Source organism: Cervus canadensis, chromosome 1, assembly GCF_019320065.1.
Source record: "Cervus canadensis isolate Bull #8, Minnesota chromosome 1, ASM1932006v1, whole genome shotgun sequence".
Taxonomy (NCBI): domain Eukaryota; kingdom Metazoa; phylum Chordata; class Mammalia; order Artiodactyla; family Cervidae; genus Cervus; species Cervus canadensis.
In genome coordinates this window covers 60682863-60702756 of record NC_057386.1, presented here as the reverse complement: position 1 = coordinate 60702756, position 19894 = coordinate 60682863, and the positions used below count along the sequence as shown (strand labels likewise).

The window sequence follows — 19894 nt, the reverse complement described above, 5'->3', positions numbered from 1 at the left end:
TCTTACAGGATGATAGCAGGAATCTTGGCTGAAGAGAAGGCCTATCTGTGACTCAAGTGTCAAGATGTTCAGTGAAGGAGGTGAAGTTAGTGAGTGGTTGGTATCTGCCACCTATAAGGGATAGGAGTGAGTGACTGGACTGAGCAGCAAGCTTCCCAACAGCAGGAGTGCTCAGTGGATAGTGAGAAAGAAATATGTGAAATCTGCTAATCTTACTGCTCATGATTAAAATATGGAGGTGACAAAATAAAAGCCACTTACTAAGGCCAAAGGTAAAACTAAGCTCTCAAGAGATTTAGGGTCCAATTGAGGCAGAGGCAGGAAAAATGTCCTGAATAGAAGCTGATGGTATAGAGGAATTCTTATGTTATGGAATAGATTTTTTAGGGAACACTGAGGTATAAGTGGGGAGAAAGGTGAGGGAAGAGGTGCTGGGAGTTGTCTCAGGAAGGCAAACAGCATAATGCAGTAGAAAGTAGACTTTTTGCAATAGATTATGCTATTTTTTTTTTCCCCAGTAGTCATGTATGGATGTGAGAGTTGGACTATAAAGAAAGCTGAATGGTAAAGAATTGATGCTTTTCAACTGTGGTGTTGGAGAAGACTCTTGAGAGTCCCTTGGACTGCAAGGAGATCCAACCAGCCCATCCTAAAGGAAATCAGTCCTGAATGTTCATTGGAAGGACTGATGTTGAAGCTGAAACTCCAATACTTTGGCCACCTGATGCGAAGAGCTGACTCACTGGAAAAGACCCTGATGCTGGGAAAAATTGAAGGCAGGGGGAGAAGGGGATGACAGGATGAGATGGTTGGATGATATCACTGACTCAATGGACATGAGTTTGAGTAAACTCTGGGAGTTAGTGATAGACAGGGAGGCCTGGCATGCTGCAGTCCATGGGGTCGCAAAAATTCAAACACGACTGAGCTACTGGACTGAACTGATGCTATTTTTTAAACAGGGCACTGAGACTTTAGATATTGGCTGAAATAAACAGAAAGTAAAAGCCTGGAAATTCATGAATTTAGTCCTGACATTCTCTTTGAAGAAAGTAGAGTTGAAAGACTGACCTATAATTCTTGGCTCACCCAACTTAAGGCAATGTTGCTTTGGCCACAGAAGGTTCTGAGCAGAACATAGGACTTTGAGTGGTGTAATGCTCCTCTTTCTGCTGACCAGCATGTTTATTATTTGTTTAAATGTTTATTGCTCTGGCTACAATCTGTTGTTGAACATATCATTCTCTGTTGAATTTGTTTGTTTACAAATCTCCTCTACTAAACTCTGAGTTTCCAGAAGGTAAAAACTGAAACTTGTCTTTTTGTCGTTGCAGCACTTAGTTCAATGGCTGTTAAATAAATATTTGATTAGTAGCTTTAAATACACTATTCCTAGTTCACATTCATCATCCTGCCTAAGACTCAATATAGTTTACCAATGCTATGCTAGTTCCTAATTATGTCCAAAAAACTTTAAAGTCTAGATATAAAAGTTGAGTACAAACAAGAGGAAGAATGTGGAAATAATATGAATGAATGTAATAATGAATAATGAATGAATAATATGAATGTATGAATCAGCGATAAGAGAGAGGAAACCAATTAGCATTCTTTTCATTATCAATTGTTTTCAATTGTGATATGATGAACTGGATAGGATTTCCCATAAGAACTAAGTAGTGGGGGAAAAAAAAAGTAAATAAAAGAGGATTAAATCTATTGCTTAACTGCCCTTGATACTTAAGTTATCCATCTGAAATAATTATTTAAACAATAAATGGCTTAGTGGACTCACTAGAGTAGGTAGTTGTAGTTGATTGTAGGTAGTTGATATTTTAATATAAGGTACCCTTCCTCATCTTCATTGTCAGATAATATAGCCAAACTTTCTTAGTAAGAGTTAGAATTCATTCACTAGGCCAAAGTTCAATCGAAGCCTTAATTTTTAATGACCTCCATTTGCAATTTACCTCTTTCCTACTGAGTGAGAGAATTTTCTCCTGTTCTCTTAGAATTCTGAACCTTTTTTACACTAGTAGAATTGTAATTCCTGACCGCAGGCTTTGTAGTAGATATTGTAAAGTAGTAGAGAGTGTATGGGTTCATCAAACATTATCAAATAAGCTCTTGCCAAATTCTAGTCATAAAAGCAAATAATAGTCATGTAAAGAAAAGCAGAGTAACATTTTCATAAGGTAAAGTTTTAAGCTGATCTCTAACACAATTATACTTCCCTTTTCAATCAAACATAGATTTCTCTGTCAAGGTTTTAATAATAAAGTAGTCAACTTATTATTATAGTTACCACTTGTTATTGATTGGATGATTGACTATGTATCTCATGTTATCCTAAAAATAATCCTGAAGTTTAATTTACAGCTCTCAGATTATAGATAATAAATAGATATAAAATCTAGGTTCAGAAAAACTAAATTATCTTCTGTCACAAGGTTTTAAAGAAGCACCTGGAATACAAGAGCAGTTTTACTAAATCCCATCCCCATGCTCTTGGTACTATATCACATTACCTCTGTACAGTAACATATTTTCCAGTGTTTCCTTAGGGATGGGAGTCAAATGTGTATATACACACACACAAACACACACATGGCAATAAGCACTGGGCAGAATATAGAAGAAATCAGACCCAGTTAAATGAGAACTTAGCAATGACTCTAATGAAAATTTTAATATTTTTTTGCCTTCAATTTATGTTGAACTTTTTGTTTGTTCATTTTAGTGAAGAAAGCTGCATTTTCTACAGAAAGATTCTTCATTTATTTGCAATTTTGTGAAATAGGTACAAATATAAAGAAGAAAATTAATAGCAGAAGGATATCACATTTAAGTAAAAAATGTTACTTCATCCTCATAGTAAAGCCACTAAAATCAGAAACTTTATTTTTGACTGGGATTTCATTTCCCCACTCAAAGAACACTGCCACAAATTTAATGTTGGCCAGGATTCCTACAGGTGACAAAAGTACCACCAGTTCATTGCAACCACTTATATAACCTGGAAAAACAGCAGGCATGTTCTTTGTTAAACCATTTTAACAATTATTGGTAAATTGAACTACAGGTACACAGTATCTTATTTATGGCATCAAAATCCAAGAAAATCCTTGGAAACTGAAAGTTCATGGTGAATGTCATACTAAAACTGATTTTGGCTTAAAAGCAAACCTGAATTGAAATGAGGCTTCAATACGTTGGCCACTTGATGTGAAGAGCTGACTCATTTGAAAAAACCCTAATGCAGGGAAAGATTTAAGGCAGGAAAAGAAGGGGACAACAGAGGATGAGATAGTTGGATGGTACTGAGCAAACTCCAGGAGGTTGTGAAGGACAGGGAAGCCTGGTGTACTGCAGTCCATGAGTCGCAAAGAGTTCCACAGGACTGTGCAACTGAACAACAATAAACAGGTATACAGTAATATCTTATGTGCTCCTAATTTTCAATTTCCTGATGACTAATGAAGTTCAACATCTGTCACTGAGGTCATTAGATATTTGTGAGATGTTTGTTCAAATATCCCTTTCCCCTTTTTTTGGGTGATCTTGTTGAATTGTGGGAGTTCTTACTATATTCTGGATTCAAGTCTTTTATCAGATGTGTGTTGTGAATGTTTCCTTCAGGATGTAGCTTTTTTAAAATTAATTTATTTATTTTAATTGGAGGCTAATTAGTTTACAATATTGTAGTGGCTTTTGCCATACATCGACATGAATCAGCCACAGGTACACATGTGTTCCCCATCTGGAACCCCCCTCCCACCCCGCCTCCCCATCCCATCTCCCAGGGTCATCTCAGTGCACCAGCCCTGAACACCCTGTCTCATGCATCGAACCTAGGCTGGCGATCCACTTCACATATGATAAACTACACGTTTCAATGCTACCTTCTCAAATCAACCCACCCTCGCCTTCTCCCACAGAGTCCAAAAGACTCTTCTTTACATCTGTGTCTCTTTTTGCTGTCTCACATTTCCGTCTTTACCATCATTACCATCTTTCTAAATTCCATATATATACTGTATTGGTGTTTTTCTTTCTGACTTACTTCACTCTGTATGATAGGCTCCAGTTTCATCCACCTCATTAGAACTGATTCAAATGCTGAGTAATATTCCATTGTGTATATGTACGACAGCTTTCTTGTCCATTCGTCTGTTGATGGACATCTAGGCTGCTTCCATGTCCTGGGTATTGTAAACAGTGCTGCAATGAACATTGGGGTACATGTGTCTCTTTCAATTCTTGTTTCCTCTGTGTGTATGCCCAGCAGTGGGGTTGCTGGGTTGTATGGCAGTTCTATTTCCAGTTTTTTAAGGAATCTCCACACTGTTCTCCATAGTAGCTGTACTAGATTGCATTCCCACCAACAGTGTAAGAAGGTTCCTTTTTCTCCACACACTCTCTAGTATTTACTGTTTGTAGACTTTTAGATAACAACCATTCTGACCTGCGTGAGATGGCACCTCATTGTGGTTTTGATTTGCATGTATCTGATAATGAGTGATGTTGAGCATCTTTTCATGTGTTTGTTAGCCATCTGTATTTCTTCTTTGGAGAAATGTCTGTTTAGTTCTTTGGCCCATTTTATGATTGGGTCATTTATTTTTCTGGAATTGAGCTTCAGGAGCTGCTTGTATATTTTTGAGATTAATTCTTTGTCAGTTGCTTCATTTATTATTATTTCTCCCATTCTGAAGACTATCTTTTGCACCTTGTTTATAGTTTCCTTGTGCAAAAGCTTGTCATCTGCAAACAGTGAGAGTTTTACTTCTTTTCCAATCTGGATTCTTTTTATTTCTTTTTCTTCTCTGATTGCTGTGGCTAAAACTTCCAAAACTATGTTGAATAGTAGTGGTAAGAGTAGGCACCTTTATCTTGTTCCTGGCTTTAGGGGAAATGCTTTCAATTTTTCACCATTGAGGTTAATGTTTGCTGTGGGTTTATCATATGTGGCTTTTATTATGTTGAGGTATGTTCCTTCTGTGTCTGCTTTCTGGAGGGTTTTTTTTTTTTTTTTTATCATAAATGGATGTTGAATTTTGCCAAAGGCTTTCTCTGCATCTATTGAGATAATCATATGGTTTTTATCTTTCAATTTGTTAATGTAGTGTATCACATTTATTGATTTGTGGATATTAAAAAATCCTTGCAACCCTGGGAATAAGCCTACTTGGTCATGATGTATGATCTTTTTAATATGTTGTTGGATTATGTTTGCTAGGATTTTGTTAAGGATTTTTGCATCTATGTTCATCAGTGATATTTGCCTATAGTTTTCTTTTCTTTTCTTTCTTTCTTTCTTTTTTTTTTTTGTGGCATCTTTGTCTGGTTTTGGTATTAGGGGGATGGTGGCCTCATAGAATCAGTTTAGAAGTTTATCTTCTTCTGTAATTTTCTGGAAGAGTTTGAGTAGGATAGCTGCTAGCTCTTGTCTAAATTTTTGGTAGGATTTAGATGTGAAGCCGTCTGGTCCTGGGCTTTTGTTTGCTGGAAGATTTCCTGTTACAGTTTCGATTTCTGTGCTTGTGATGTGTCTGTTAAGATTTTTTATTTCTTCCTGGTTCAGTTTTGGAAATTTATACTTGACAGGGAGGCCTGGTGTGCTGAGATTCATGGGGTTGCAAAGAGTTGGACACGACTGAGTGACTGAACTGAACTGACTGAACAATTTATTCATTTCTTCCAAGTTGCCCATTTTACTGGCATATAGTTGCTGGTAGTAATCTTTTATGATCCTTTGTCTTTCTGTGTTGTCTTCTGTGATTTCTCCATTTTCATTTCTAATTTTGTTGATTTGATTCTTCTCTATTTGTTTCTTGATGAGTCTGGCTAATGGTTTGTCTATTTTATTTATCTTCTCAAAGAACCACCTTTTAGCTTAGTTGATTTTTGCTATGGTCTCCTTTGTTTCTTTTTCATTTATTTCTGCCCTAATTTTTATAATTTCTTTCCTTCTACTAACCCTGGGGTTTTTCATTTCTTCCTTTTCTAGTTTCCTGGTGTAGAGTTAGGCTATTTATATGACTTTCCTCTTGTTTCTTGAGGTAAGCTTGTATCGCTATGAACCTTCCCCTTAGCACTGCTTTTACTGAGTCCTATAGGTTTTGGGTTGTTGTGTTTTCATTTTCATTCATTTCTACGCATATTTTGATTTCTTTTTTTTAATTTCTTCCGTGATTTCTTGGTTATTCAGAAGCTTGCTATTTAGCCTCCATATGTTTGTATTTTTAATAGTTTTTTTTTTTTTTCCTATTCAGTTCAGTTCAGTCATTCAGTCGTGTCTGACTCGTTGTGACCCCATGAATCACAGCACACCAGTCCTCCCTGTCCATCACAAACTCCTGGAGTTTACTTAAACTCATGCCCATCGAGTCGGTGATGCCATCCAGCCATCTCATCCTCTGTCGTCCCCTTCTCCTCCTGCCCCCAATCCCTCCCAGCATCAGGGTCTTTTCCAATGAGTCAACTCTTCGCATGAGGTGGCCAAAGTACTGGAGTTTCAGCTTCAGCATCAGTCCTTCCAATGAATATTCAGGACTGATCTCCTTTAGGATGGACTAGCTGGATCTCCTTGCAGTCCAAGGGACTCACAAGAGTCTTCTCCAACACCACAGTTCAAAAGCATCAATTTTTCGGTTCTCAGCTTTCTTCACAGTCCAACTCTCACACCCATACATGACCACTGGAAAAACCATAGCCTTGACCAGATGGACCTTTGTTGGTAAAGTAATGTCTCTGCTTTTTAATATGCTGTCTAGGTTGGTCATAACTTTCCTTCCAAGGAGTAAGCGTCTTTTAATTTCATGGCTGAAATCATCATCTGCAGTGATTTTGGAGCCCCCAAAAATAAAGTCTGACACTGTTTCCACTGTCTCCCCATCTATTTCCCATGAGGTGATGGGACCAGAGGCCATGATATTAGTTATCTGAATGTTGAGTTTTAAGCCAATTTTTTCACTCTCCTCTTTCATCTAATCACTGCATTGTGATCAGAAAACATGCTTGAAATAATTTCTTTCTTTTTTTTTTTTTTTTTTTAATTTACCAAGGCTAGATTTATGGCCCGGAATGTGATCTATCCTGGAGAAGGTTCTGTGTGCACTTGAGAAAAAGGTGAAATTCATTGTTTAGGGATGAAATGTCCTATAGATATCAATTAGGTCTAACTGGTCCATTGTATCATTTAAAGTTTGTGTTTCCTTTTTAATATTCTGTTTAGTCAATCTATCCGTAGGTGTGAGTGGGGTATTAACATCTCTCACTATTATTGTGTTACTGTTAATTTCCCCCTTCATACTTGTTAGCATTTGTCTTACATATTGTGGTGCTCCTATGTTGGGTGCATATATATTTATAATTGTTATATCTTCTTCTCGGATTGACCTTTTGATCATTATGTGTTGTCCTTCTTTGTCTCTTTTCACGGCCTTTATTTCAGGGTCTATTTCATCTGATATGAGTATTGTGACTCCTTGCTTTATTTTAGTCTTCATTTGTATGAAATATTTGAATGAGATCCTTGCTGGGTACAGTAATCTGGGTTGTAGGTTTTTTTCTTTCATCACTTTAACTATGTCCTGCCATTCTCTTCTGGCCTGAAGAGTTTCTATTGAAAGATCAGCTGTTATCCTTATGGGATCCCCTTGTGTGCTATTTGTTGTTTTTCCCTTGCTGCTTTTAATATTTGTTCTTTGTGTTTGATCTATGTTAATTTGATTAAAATGTGTCTTGGGGTGTTTTGCCTTGGGTTTTTCTTGTTTGAGACTCTCTGGGTTTCTTTGGCTCAGGTGGCTATTTACTTCCCCATTTTAGGGAAGTAAACTATTCCCATTATCTTCTCAAGTATTTTCTCATGGTCTTTCTTTTTGTCTTCTTCTGGAACTCCTATGATTTGAATGTTAGGGCATTTGACATTGTCCCAGAGGTCCCTGAGGTTGTCCTCATTTCTTTTAATTCTTTCTTCTTTTTTCCTTTCTGCTTCTTTTATTTCCACCATTCTATCTTCCATCTCATTTATCCTATCTTCTGTCTCAGTTATTCTGCTGTTGGTTCCCTCCAGAATTTTTGATCTCAGTTATTGCATTATTCGTTATTGATTGACTCATTTTTATTTCTTCTAGGTCCTTGTCAAACATTTCTTGCATCATCTCAATCCTTGTCTCCAGACTATTTATCTGTAACTTCATTTTGTTTTCAAGATTTTGGATCATCTTTATTATCATTATTCTGAATTCTTTTTCAGGTAGACTCCCTATATCATCCTCTTTTGTTTGGTGTGGTGGGTATTTATCATGTTCCTTTACCTAATGTATATTTATCTGCCTTTTCATCTTGTTTAGAATGCTGTGTTTGGGGTGGCCTTCCTGTATTCTGGAAGTTTGTGGATCCTCTTTATTGTGGAGGTTGCTCCCTATGGGTGGGGTTGCAAGAGTGGGTTGTCAAGGTTTCCTGGTTAGGGAAGCTTGTGTCGGTGTTCTGGTGGGTGGAGCTGGATCTCTTCTCTCTGGAGGGCAATGAAGTGTCCAGTAGTGAGTTTTGAGGTGTCTATGGGTTTGGTGTGACTTTGAGCAGACTGTATATTAATGCTCAGGGCTATGTTCCAGCACTACTGGAGAATTAGCATGGTACTTCTTGCTCTGGAACTTGTTGGCTCTTGGATGGAGCTAGTTTCAGTGTAGGTATGGAGGCTTTTGGATGAGCTCTTGTTGATTAGTGTTCCCTTGAGTGAGAAGTTTTCTGGTGTTCTCAAGTTTTGGATTTAAGTCTCCTGCCTCTGGTATTTGGTCTTATTCTGACAGTAACCTCAAGACTTCTCCATCCATACCACACTGATGATAAAACATCTAAGTTAATGGAAAAAATATTCTCCACAGTGAGGGACACCCAGAGAAGTTTGCAGAGTTACATGGAGAAGAGAAGAGGGAGGGGGGAGATAGATGTGACCAGGAGGAGAAGAGGAGGAATCAAAAGGGGAGAGCGCAATCTAGCCAGTAATCTATTCCCTATGTGCTCTCCATAGCCTTGAACACCCAGAGAAGTTCACAGAGTTCCATAGAGAAGAGAAGAGGGAGGAATGAGATAAGGGTGACCAGGAGAAGAGGACGAGTCAAAAGAGAGAGACAGATCTAGCCAGTAATCAGTTCCCTAAGTGTTCTCCACAGCCCAGAATACCCAAAGAGATTCACACTGTTGGGTAGAGAAGAGAAGGGGGAGGGAGGAGATAGAGGTGACCTGGGCGAGAAAAATGAAAGTCAAAAGGGGGAGAGGGCAGTAAAACCAATAATCACATTCCTAAGTAAAAATGGGTACTGAAGATTAGATTCTTAAATTGATAAGAAATACCAAAAAGCAATGATTAAAAATCTAGAGTAGAGGTTAGACTCTCAAAAATACAATATAAAAAATTTCAGAAAAATTATGAAAAATATGTATGAAATTTGCTTTAAAAATGCGGTCTTTTTTTTTTTTTTTGCAAGGTTCAGTTCAGTTCAGTCGCTCAGTCATGTCTGACTCTTTGTGACCCCATGAATCGCAGCATGCCAGGCCTCCCTGTCCATCACCAACTGCTGGTAATAGTAGGTTATAAAAATGAAAGTTAAAGGAATAATAAAGGGTTTAAAAATTTTTAAAAATACACAAATAATAGTAAAATATATATAGGAATTTGTCTGGAGCTGTCAGGCAGCATGGGGTCAGTTGTTTCAGATAGTTCCTTGTTCCAGCTTATACTTCTTCTCGAGGTCTATAGGTCCCTTCCAATGTAGTCAGTGCTAATCACAGGGTTTTAATCTGTTGCACCTGTCACTTCCCAAGTGGTTCCCTCGGTTTATTTTGGCTTCCTCTGTTTGCAAGTCTCTTCAGTGTCTAACTTCTGCCCTGACACAAGGGGGCAGAGGTGGTCAGTTATTTTTGCTCACTTGTTCAGTTGTGCAGCGGGGAGGGAGGAGCACTGCAAACAAATATCACTGGCGTGTGTGGGGAGTGCTCACAGTGCATGGACCACACTGGGTTTGCCCCCGCTCACGGCGTGTGTGCTTTCCCGGTCTACACTGCTCAGGCTCCAGGTTGCTCTGCCGGGGAACTGTCTACAGTGGGCCCTGGGTTGTGTGCACTTCCCAGGTCTAAGCTGCTCAGGTTCAGGTTCTTGGGTTCTCCACAAAGGCTCAGTTGGTTGGGCCTCCACCTTGTGCCCTTCCCAGGTCCGAGCAGCTCAGGCGACCAGGTGCTTGGCCAGCGCACTGTCCCCCAGTGGGCGGTGCGTCTTATGTCCTCCTCGGTCCCAGCCGCTCAGTTTCCTGGGTGCACAGCGGGAGCGCCGTCTCAGGTGTGCCCTGTGTCTCCTCTGGGGAGCTGATCTCTGACTGCAACCCTCCTGGTAGATGTCAACCATCCAGGATCCCAGGAAGACTTGGTTAGTAACTGGGAGCCTGCTCGCAGTTTGGTAGAGGATGCCCCTCGCTGGCTTTGGCTGTCGCCCACCTGCCTCCCTGTCTCCGGCAGGGAATGGGCCGGTCCACAGCTGGCTAGCTCTCCTTGGTATTTGCTCAGTGCTTTGTTCTGTTAGTGGGCCTGGCAGTGCCTTAGGTTAGAGCTTTTCACAGGAAGGTTCTCTCTCTTTCTTTTTTTATTTTTCTCTGGTTATCCCACAGTTTGGGTTATCTCACGTTAGCTCACTCAGATTGTCCTCAGGGCATTCAGGCCCAGTCCTTACCCTAAGCAATGCAGCCCATGCCTCCCTGTGCAGCCCCTGCTTGCTGAGTGGCAAACACAAGCATCTGGGTTACTTCTCCACTAGGACTTGTGGTTAGACGTGTAATCTGTGGGTTTTATTTATTTATATTTTGCTCCCAGTTATGTTGTCCCCTGAGATTCCAAAACTCCCCACAGACCCACCAGTGAAAGGGTTTCCTGGATGTTTGGAAACTTCTCCTCCTTCAGGACTTCCTCCCCAGGACGGGTCTCCATCCCTAATTCTTTTGTCTCTCTTTTTATCTTTTATATTTTCAAAGACAACCTCCTTTAAGACAACAGGTTGCCTTTCTGGGTGCCTTGTGTCTTCCGCCAGTGTTCACAAGTTGTTTTGTGGAATTTGCTCAGTGTTCAAATGATATTTCAATGAATTTGTGGGGGAGAATATGGTATCCCTGTTCTATTTCTCCACCATCTTAGGACCACCTCCCAGCCTGTAGCTTGATATTTCATTTGCTCCTTTGCAGAGCAATTTTTTTTTTAATTATATCCAACTAAAAATATATGTATTCCTATGGATGATTCATGTTGAGGTTTGACAGAAAACAGTAAAATTCTGTAAAGCAATTAGCCTTCAATAAAAGAATAAATTAATTTAAAAAAGAGATATGACAACCAACTAAAAAAGATTTTGTTAAAACAATTTTTGTATGGCTCATATTTCATTTTTTTCATTCTGAAAAATTTTTGCTAATTTTTGAATTTGCTAATTTTTGAAAAATTTGAAAAATTTTACCCTAATGCTGCTTACCTAAAGATTTTCTTTGACTATAACTGCTCAAAAATGAAACCAATTATCCTCTTGCTTTTTTTACTGAGTTTATTGAATAAGAAATTTGACCAGATAAGTATTAACTTCTTAACTAATATTTTAAAAATTAGTTTCCACATTTTCTATGATGAAACCTATACTAGGTATTTTTCTAAATAATATGAGTGAATGAGAGGTTGATATTTCCAGTTCTTAATGAGCATACACTATATTAGGAGAAATAAAAGAAATATAGTTAAGGGGGAAGTATGCCAAGTGCTTCAAAATATGTAACTATAACTCTAAAGATGTTCTGGACATCATTAGATCACTCCTGACTTAACAATAAAGCTTTATAAAAAGGGCACTATTCAACCTACATTGTGGTTCATGGCAAAATTTTTACAGACAGAGATGAGGAGAAGTCATCCAACATAACATGGCATAATCAGGAGCATGAGGCAAATTTTTAAAAATAATCATGTTCAGGCAATAGTGGGCCATGTTGTTTAGCTGCTGAGACATAAAACTGGAAAACAAATTTGGAGGATGGGCATAGGAAAGGCTCATACTTTAGTTTAGTTTAGTGTTGCTTACCTGACTAAGTGCTTCTAGACTCTTTCTGAAGGGATGCCTATTGATAATTTCAAGAAGTGAAAGAGTATAGTTCAAAGAGGTACTCTAGATGTTTTTTATGCAACCTTGAAGAGAATGGTTCAAGACATAAAGATATCGGAGGAGAGACACCAATTGGGACTCAGCTGGAAGGGACTGTACTCCACCGCCTGGTATTGTGTCTTCTTTTTTTCGTTCACTCATGTTGTCGCTTCATCATAACTGTATTTTTTTTAAATGATGGGCTATGACTTACTCCTCTTTTCATGTTTCCCAGCCTCTAGGCTAAATCACCCAGCAATATCCATCGATATATAAATAGTCCAAAGAGAATATAGAGATATGGCAGAAAGAGAACAGAAATGGCCAATACCAGGAAAATATCAACCCTAATCTCATCATTCATATTGTTTTATGGGACATACATGTGGCATCAGAATCTCACTCATTTAGAGATTAGTTTTAGTTTTGGCCATGCAAACATAGTCAAGTCTTATTTGCCTTAAACTCTCTCAAATTCACTCTCACAAATTTCACTGAAAGTGAAATGTTTCTAAGGTGACTTTAACCTCTGAACTTCTCAATACTGACACAAAACCAGCATGTTGTTTCTTTCTTAGATATCACTTCATATGAGGTTATTTACAGAGGAGGCTTCCCTTGTGGCTCAGCTGGTAAAGAATCCTCCTGCAATGTGGGAGACCTAGGTTCAATCCCTGGGTTGGGAAGATCCCCTGGAGAAGGGAAAAGACTAGTCACTCCAGCATTCTGGCCTGGAGAATTCCATGGGGTCGTAAAGAGCCAGACACGAATGAATGACCTTCACTTTCCCTTTTCACAAAGGAGTCTTAAAACTGGTCATTTTGTGTTCTAAAAAAGGGAATTATCTCAATATTATCATTTAGAATGAACAACAAATAAATTATTGAATGTAGGATTTACAGGCTATTAATTCTGTTTGGTGTTAGAGCGATTTCTGTAAGCATTTCTCAGGCTTAATTACACGTCACTTTTTATCACATCATACACTGAATTAACACAATGTGGTCATAGTGAGATGATTTCAAATTTCCCACCCCCCATGTCTAAATACATAGCATCTTGCTTGTGGGTTTAGAAGATAGTGCTTATCACTTAGTTTTCCACTTAATCCCCCAAACAAAAACATGAAGACAGGGAAGGAAGAAAAGGATGAAAGAGGAAGGAAAGGAGGAAGAAAAAAGAGTAGACCACTGGTCCACAGAAGTGCCTTTTGGGATGAAAAGGAGCAATGACAAAGGAGAGAAGAAGCCTGTTGCACTTCCTAAGGACTCAAAGAGAGTGACATCTTCCTTCACCTCCCTAATGTTACTGCCCTATGACCCTTGATAGTTGTAGTCCTCGGTTGGAGAAACTCTGACCTAGTGTTTACTTAATGAAATGATTTTTCCAGAAATTTATATTTCATTAACACACAAACATACACATGCAACATACATAGTAAAATAATGGAATTTTAATATTGAAATCATTTCTGAATACCATTTTCTAAGAAGTTACACTGAACTTCAGAAATAATTGGCAAACTGATTGCTTAATAATTCATAAAAATTAGTTTTTATCTTAAGCTTAAAAAAAATAAACTTTCAACATTTCAAGAATTTATTTAGCTTTTTATAAACAGAGAAATAAGAAGCTCTCCAGAGAAAATTTCTATGCAAGCAAAATGTGTTCCAAAAAGGCTCAAGAAACTCCATTTGATATTGTTATCTACTAAGAGAGAGAATGAAATTATCATTTGATAAAGCCCAAAGAAAACTTGATGGTCTCAGATAAAATGAGTGATCTTTACAAAGGAAAAGTACTTCACAGAAGCCGGAAACTGGGATACCAAAGGGAGGAAACTGGTACTAGAATATTTCACTTAATGACTGTATGACAAGTCCATCACAGGTCATTATTTATAGGTCATTTTCCTGTCAATTGTAGAAATCCTGGCCTTAATCATTAGTGTCAACACACACTTCCGTATAAAAACTTCCAACATGACACAGATAATTCTGAGAAACACGATATGTGTTCTGACAATTCTGTGCTTTCCTTTTGACTCTGAATTTGCCAAGATATTTCCTGTTAACTCCTTGGCATGAGTGTTTTCAAGTGTCTGTTACTGATGCCAGTACTGAGTGTCATACTGGGAAAATCCAGTTTTTGAAAGGAAAATTACAAAATATTGCGGTCAGCATTAAATTTAAAGAAATAGCACGACTACTTTTGTATACATTTCCACTGTTAAATATTTCATTATTTTAGATAGATTTTTTAACATCTTTATTGAAATATAATTGAGATACAGAGAATTGTTCATATTTAATGTGTTCAATTTTATGAGTTTGGACATATGCAAACACCCATGCATCACCACAATCAAGAAAATAGATATGTCCAACATTTCCCAAAGTTGTCTTGGACCCCTGTGTTTGTTTTTGCTTTGTTTTGGATGGTAAAAATACTTAATTTGAGTTTTACTTTCAGCACATTTTTTAGTGCACAATACTGTATTGTTAGCTCTTGGTGTTATGTTGCAAAGCAGATCACTAGAATTGTTTCACCTAGTATAACTGAAAGTTTATGTCCATTGAACAGCTCGTTCCTTCCACCTGCAACCTTGGCAATTGCTATTGTATTCTCTACTACTATGAATTTCACTACTTTAGATACCTCATACATGTGAAGTCATGAATTATCATTCTGTAAGCAGGTTTTTTCACTTAGCTTAATGCCCTCCAGGTCCATTCATCCTATCACAAACAGCAGAAATTTCTTCTTTTTAAAGGGTGAACAACATTCTTTCACTTGCATATATACATTATTTTCTTTACCTATTCATATGTCAATAGACAACTGGATCATTTCAATATCTTGGTTGTTTGTAAATAATGCTGCAATAAACATGGACATGATGACATCTATTCAATATCCTTATTTCAATTCTTTGGATATACCAAAAGTGGAATTTCCAGATCACATGGTAATTCTAATTTTACTTTCTTGAGAAATGCCCATACTATTTCCAGAACTGCTGTACTATTTTATCATACATTTCCAGAAAGAGTGTACAAGGATTCCAATTTCTCTGCATCTTTGCCAACTCTTGTTATCTTTTATTTTTATAATAGCCACCCTAACAGGTGTGCAGTGATAACTCATTGTAGTTTTTATTTGCATTTTCCTAAAAATTAGTGATGCTGAGCATCTTTTAGTCATTTGTATGTTTTCTTAAAAAACAAAAAATCTGTTCAGGCCCACTGCCCATTTTGTAATCAGGTTTTTCGGTTTTTTTGCTATTGAATTGTACGAATTCCTTATATACTCAAAAACTAATCCCGTATCAGATACATGATATGAAAATATTTTCTCCCATGCTGCTCCCACCTTTTCACTCTGTTGATTGTTTCTTTGCTATGACATAAGCTTTTTAGTTTGATGTGGTCCCACTTTCTTTTATTGTCTGTGCTTTTGGTGTTATATCCAAGAAATCACTGTTGAGATCAATGTCAAGATTTTCCCCTGTTTTCTTTTAGGCAATTTATAGTTTTAGATGTTAAATATAAGTGTTTAATCCATTTTCAGTTGATTTTTATGTATGGTGTAAAATAAAAACCCAAGTCATTGCTTTGTAATGAGAATATCCAGTTTTTGTAACACCAGTTGTTGAAGAGATTATCCCTTCACCATTGTGTATTCTTGTCACCCTTGTCAAAAATCAATTGACAGTACATGTGTGGATTGATTTCTGGTCTCTCTGTTCTATTAATCTACTATGTATGCCTTTATGCCAGTGCTATATTGTTCTAAATACTGTAGCTTTGCAATACATTTTGAAATCAGGAAGTGGGACATTTCCAACTGTGTTCTTTCTCAAGGTTGTTTTGGCTATAGAGGGTTTTTGTGATTCTGTATAAGTTTTAAGAATTTTTTTCTCTATTTCTGTTTTAAAAAATGACATGTGGAAGTTGATGAGAATTGTTTTAAGTCTATAGATGACTTTGGTCATATGGGCATTTTAATAGTATTATGTCTTCCAATCCATGAACGGGGGGAGGGTGTGTCTTTACACTTGCTTGTGTCTCCTTTAATTTCTTTCATCAATGTTTTGTAGTTTTTAGTGTCCAAGTCTTTCACTGGTTAGCTTTGTTTCTAAGAATTTTTCCTTTTGGTGCTATTGTAAATAAGATTGGCCTCCTAAAAATGTTCCTTTTTGCATGATTCACTGTTGCTATATGGAAATACAATGGTTTTTTTACATTGATTATTTGTAGTCTATAAAACTTTATTGAATTTGCTTGTTAATTCTAACAGTTGGGTTTTTGTCTCCATAAAAAAAACACTTTAGGGTTATCTACACATAGGATCATGCCATCTGCAAACAGATCATTTACACTTTCCTTTCAACTTGGATGCCTTTTACTTATTTTTACTGTTTTGGCTTGGTTTCACAGTACTATGTTAAACAGAAGTGGCAAGAGAGGGTGTCCTTAACCTTATCCCTAATCTTAATGAAAAAGTTTTCAGCTTCTTATCATTGAGTATGATGTCAACTATGGGCTTAAAGTATACGGCCTTTATTATGTTGTGGTACGTATCCTACTTGATCATGGTATATGTGCTGTTGAATTCAGTTTGCTAGTTTTTGTTTTGAGAACTTTTGCATCTACATTCATCAGGGATATACTGGCCTATAATTGTTTTCCTATAGTGTCTCTGTCTGGAATTTGCATCAGGGTAGCGCTGGCCTCATAAAATGAGCTCAATGTTTTCCCTCCTCTTCAATTATTTGGAGGAGTTTGAGTAGGATTGACAGGCTTCCCTGGTGATGCAGGTAATGAATTTGCCTGCAATTCAGGAAATGCAGTTTTGACTCCTTGCTTGAGAAGATCCCCTGGAGGAGGAAATGGCAACCCACTCTGATATTCCTGCCTGAGGAATCCATGGACAGAGGAGCATGGCAGATGAAGACTGAAAATGTGCACAACTTGAGAGTTGAGAATTAAGTTTTATTTGGGGCAAAATGGGGACTGCAGCCTGGGAGACAGCTATCTCTGAGAAACTGTTCCAAAGTGACAGTGGAGGAAGGTCAATATATAAGGCTTTGGAGAAGGGGAAGTTCAATGCTATTAAACACTCATTTTACAAGAGGTTTCTTGTTAGTCATGAAGATCTGACGTCACCATGAAAGAATGTAGTGCTTCTCTAGATATGAGGAGATGCAAGGGTTGAGGTCATAAAATCTGTTCCTAAACATACCCAACTATCTAAAGACTTGTCCCACCAGATCCCCTGGAGCACAGAGAGCCTCACTCCACCCTGAGCTCCCTCAGGGGCAGTTGAAGCTCAGCAGCTATAACAGCACAGGGCTCAATTTCCATTAGAGGCAGGTGGCAAATGCCATTGTTATTCAGTCGTTGGCAATGCTCTTGGTAAGTGCCAATTTGTAGTTGACACAGGCTACAGTCTATGGGGTCACAAAGAGTCAGACACGACTGAAGAAATTTAGCAGCAGCAGAGTAGGATTGACATAAATTCTTCTTAAACCGTTAGTCACTAGTGAAGCCATTTGGTCCTGACCTTTTCTTTGTTGGGATTACTAACTCAATCTCCTTACTCACTGATCTTTTCGGAGTTTTTATTTCTTCATGATTCAGTCTTGATAAGTTAGATGTATTTAGGAATTTACCCATTTCTTCTAGGTAATCCAATTTTGGGCTCTAATTAATCATGTGGTTTCTTAACATCATTTTTAAATTTCTGTGCCTCGGTTTTTCTGTCTTCTGTTTCATTTCTGATTTTATTAATTTGAATCTCCTCTTTGGTTTTCTTAGTCTAACTGAAGGTTTGTCCATTGTTTAATCTTTTCAAAAAACAGTCTTAGTTACATTGTGTTTTCTTATTGTTTTCTTCATCTGTTTTATTTCTAATCTTATCTTTATTATTTCTTTCTTTATGCTAACTCTGAGCTTAGTTTGCTTTTTTTCTAGTTCCTTGAGATATAAGTTTAGGTTGTTAATATGAGATCTATTTTCTTTTTTAACAAATATTTATTTATTTATTACTGCTTTGGGTCTTACTTGCAGCACGTAGGGCCTCCCTTGTGGTGCCACAGGACCTTTTATTGTGGTGCACAGGCTCCTCTCTAGTTATGTTGTGTAGGCCCCAGAGCATGTGAGCTCATTAGTTGCAGTACATGTGGGCTCCAAACCTTTGGGCTCTGTAACTGTGGTGCATGGGCTTCTTTGTTAGCATGTGGGATTGTATTTCCATGACCAGGGATCAGACCATCATCCCCTGCATTGAAAATTAGATTCTTAACTGCTGAATCACCAGGGAAGTCTTTTTTTTTTTTCTTTTAATGTAATCTAATCATTTATTGATATAAATTTCCCTGTTAGCATTGCCTTTGCCAAATCCCATGAGTTTTGATCTATTATGGTTTTACTTTCATTTCTCTCAAGACATTTTCTGATTTTCTTTTTGATTTCTTCTTAGACCCATTGGTTGTTTAGAGTATGTTGCTTAACTTCCACATATTTATTAATTTTCCAATTTTCCTTCTGTTATTGACATATAGTTTCATACCATTGCAATCAGAAAAAAAAATATTTGTCATGATTTCAACCTTACATTTGATAATGGTTGTTTTGTGGCCTGACATACGTCTCTTCTGGAAAATATCCCATTTGCACTTGGGGAAAACGGGTACTCTGTTGCTGTTGAATGGAATGTTCTGTATTTGTCTGTTAGGCCATTTGGTTGATAGTATTGTTCAAGTATGGTGTTTCTATATTGATTTTTCTGCCTGGATAGTCTATCCATTGTTGAAATTGGGATATTGAAGTAACCTGCTATTATTATATTGCTATTTCTCCTTTCAGTTTTGTTAATATTTGCTTTGTATATTTATGTGCTTTGATGTTGAGTACACACATGTTTATAATTGTTATATCTTTCTGATGAACTGGAAGATATATATATATATATATATATCTTTTATATATTATATCATTATGTAATATTCTTTATTGTCCCATGTGACAATGTTAGACATAAAGTCTATTTTGTCTTTTATAAATGTAGCCACTTCTGCAGTCTTTTGGTTACCATTTACATTGAAAATATTTTTCCATCCATCCACTTTCAGTGCATATGTGTCCTTAACTTTAAAGTGAATCTCTTATAGACAGCACATAATGTGGTCTTATTTTATTATTCATCTATCCACTTTGTTTCTTAATGCTTTTTAAATTTCTGGAGTATAATTGCTTTATAATATTGTATTAATTTCTGCTGCAAAATGAAGTGAATAACCCTATGACTTTTGATTGAATAGTTTAGCTCATTTATGTTTAAAGTAAGTATTAATTGGAAAAGATTTACTATTGCCATATTATTAATTGTTCTCTGTCTGTATTGTAGTTCTTTTGCTCCTCTTTTCCTCTTTTGTCTTCCTATGTGCTTTGGTAATTTTTTTCTCTCAGTGTTCTTTGTGTCATTTATATGGTGGCTACCATGAGGATTAAGGGGCTTCCCAGGTGCCTCAGTGGTACAGAATCTGCCTGCCAATGCAAGAGATGCAAGAGACACAGGTTCAATCCTTGGGTAGGGAAGATAACCTAGAGGAGAAATGGCAACCCACTCCAGTATTCTTGCCTGGAAAATTCCATGGACAGAGGAGACTGGCGGGCTATAGTCCCTGGGATTGCAAAGAATCAGGCACAACTGAGT

At 37.4% G+C, this 19894-nt stretch overlaps 1 long non-coding RNA gene across 1 annotated transcript; it reads right to left on the bottom strand.

The window, feature by feature from the left end:
- Positions 1 to 5621: 5621 nt before the first annotated feature.
- On the bottom strand, positions 5622 to 17522 carry LOC122452663. The gene is made up of 3 exons (XR_006272849.1): positions 17420 to 17522; positions 8846 to 8861; positions 5622 to 5674 (listed from the first exon to the last, which is right to left on the bottom strand). It is a non-coding gene; the product is annotated as an uncharacterized LOC122452663 (long non-coding RNA).
- Positions 17523 to 19894: the final 2372 nt, after the last annotated feature.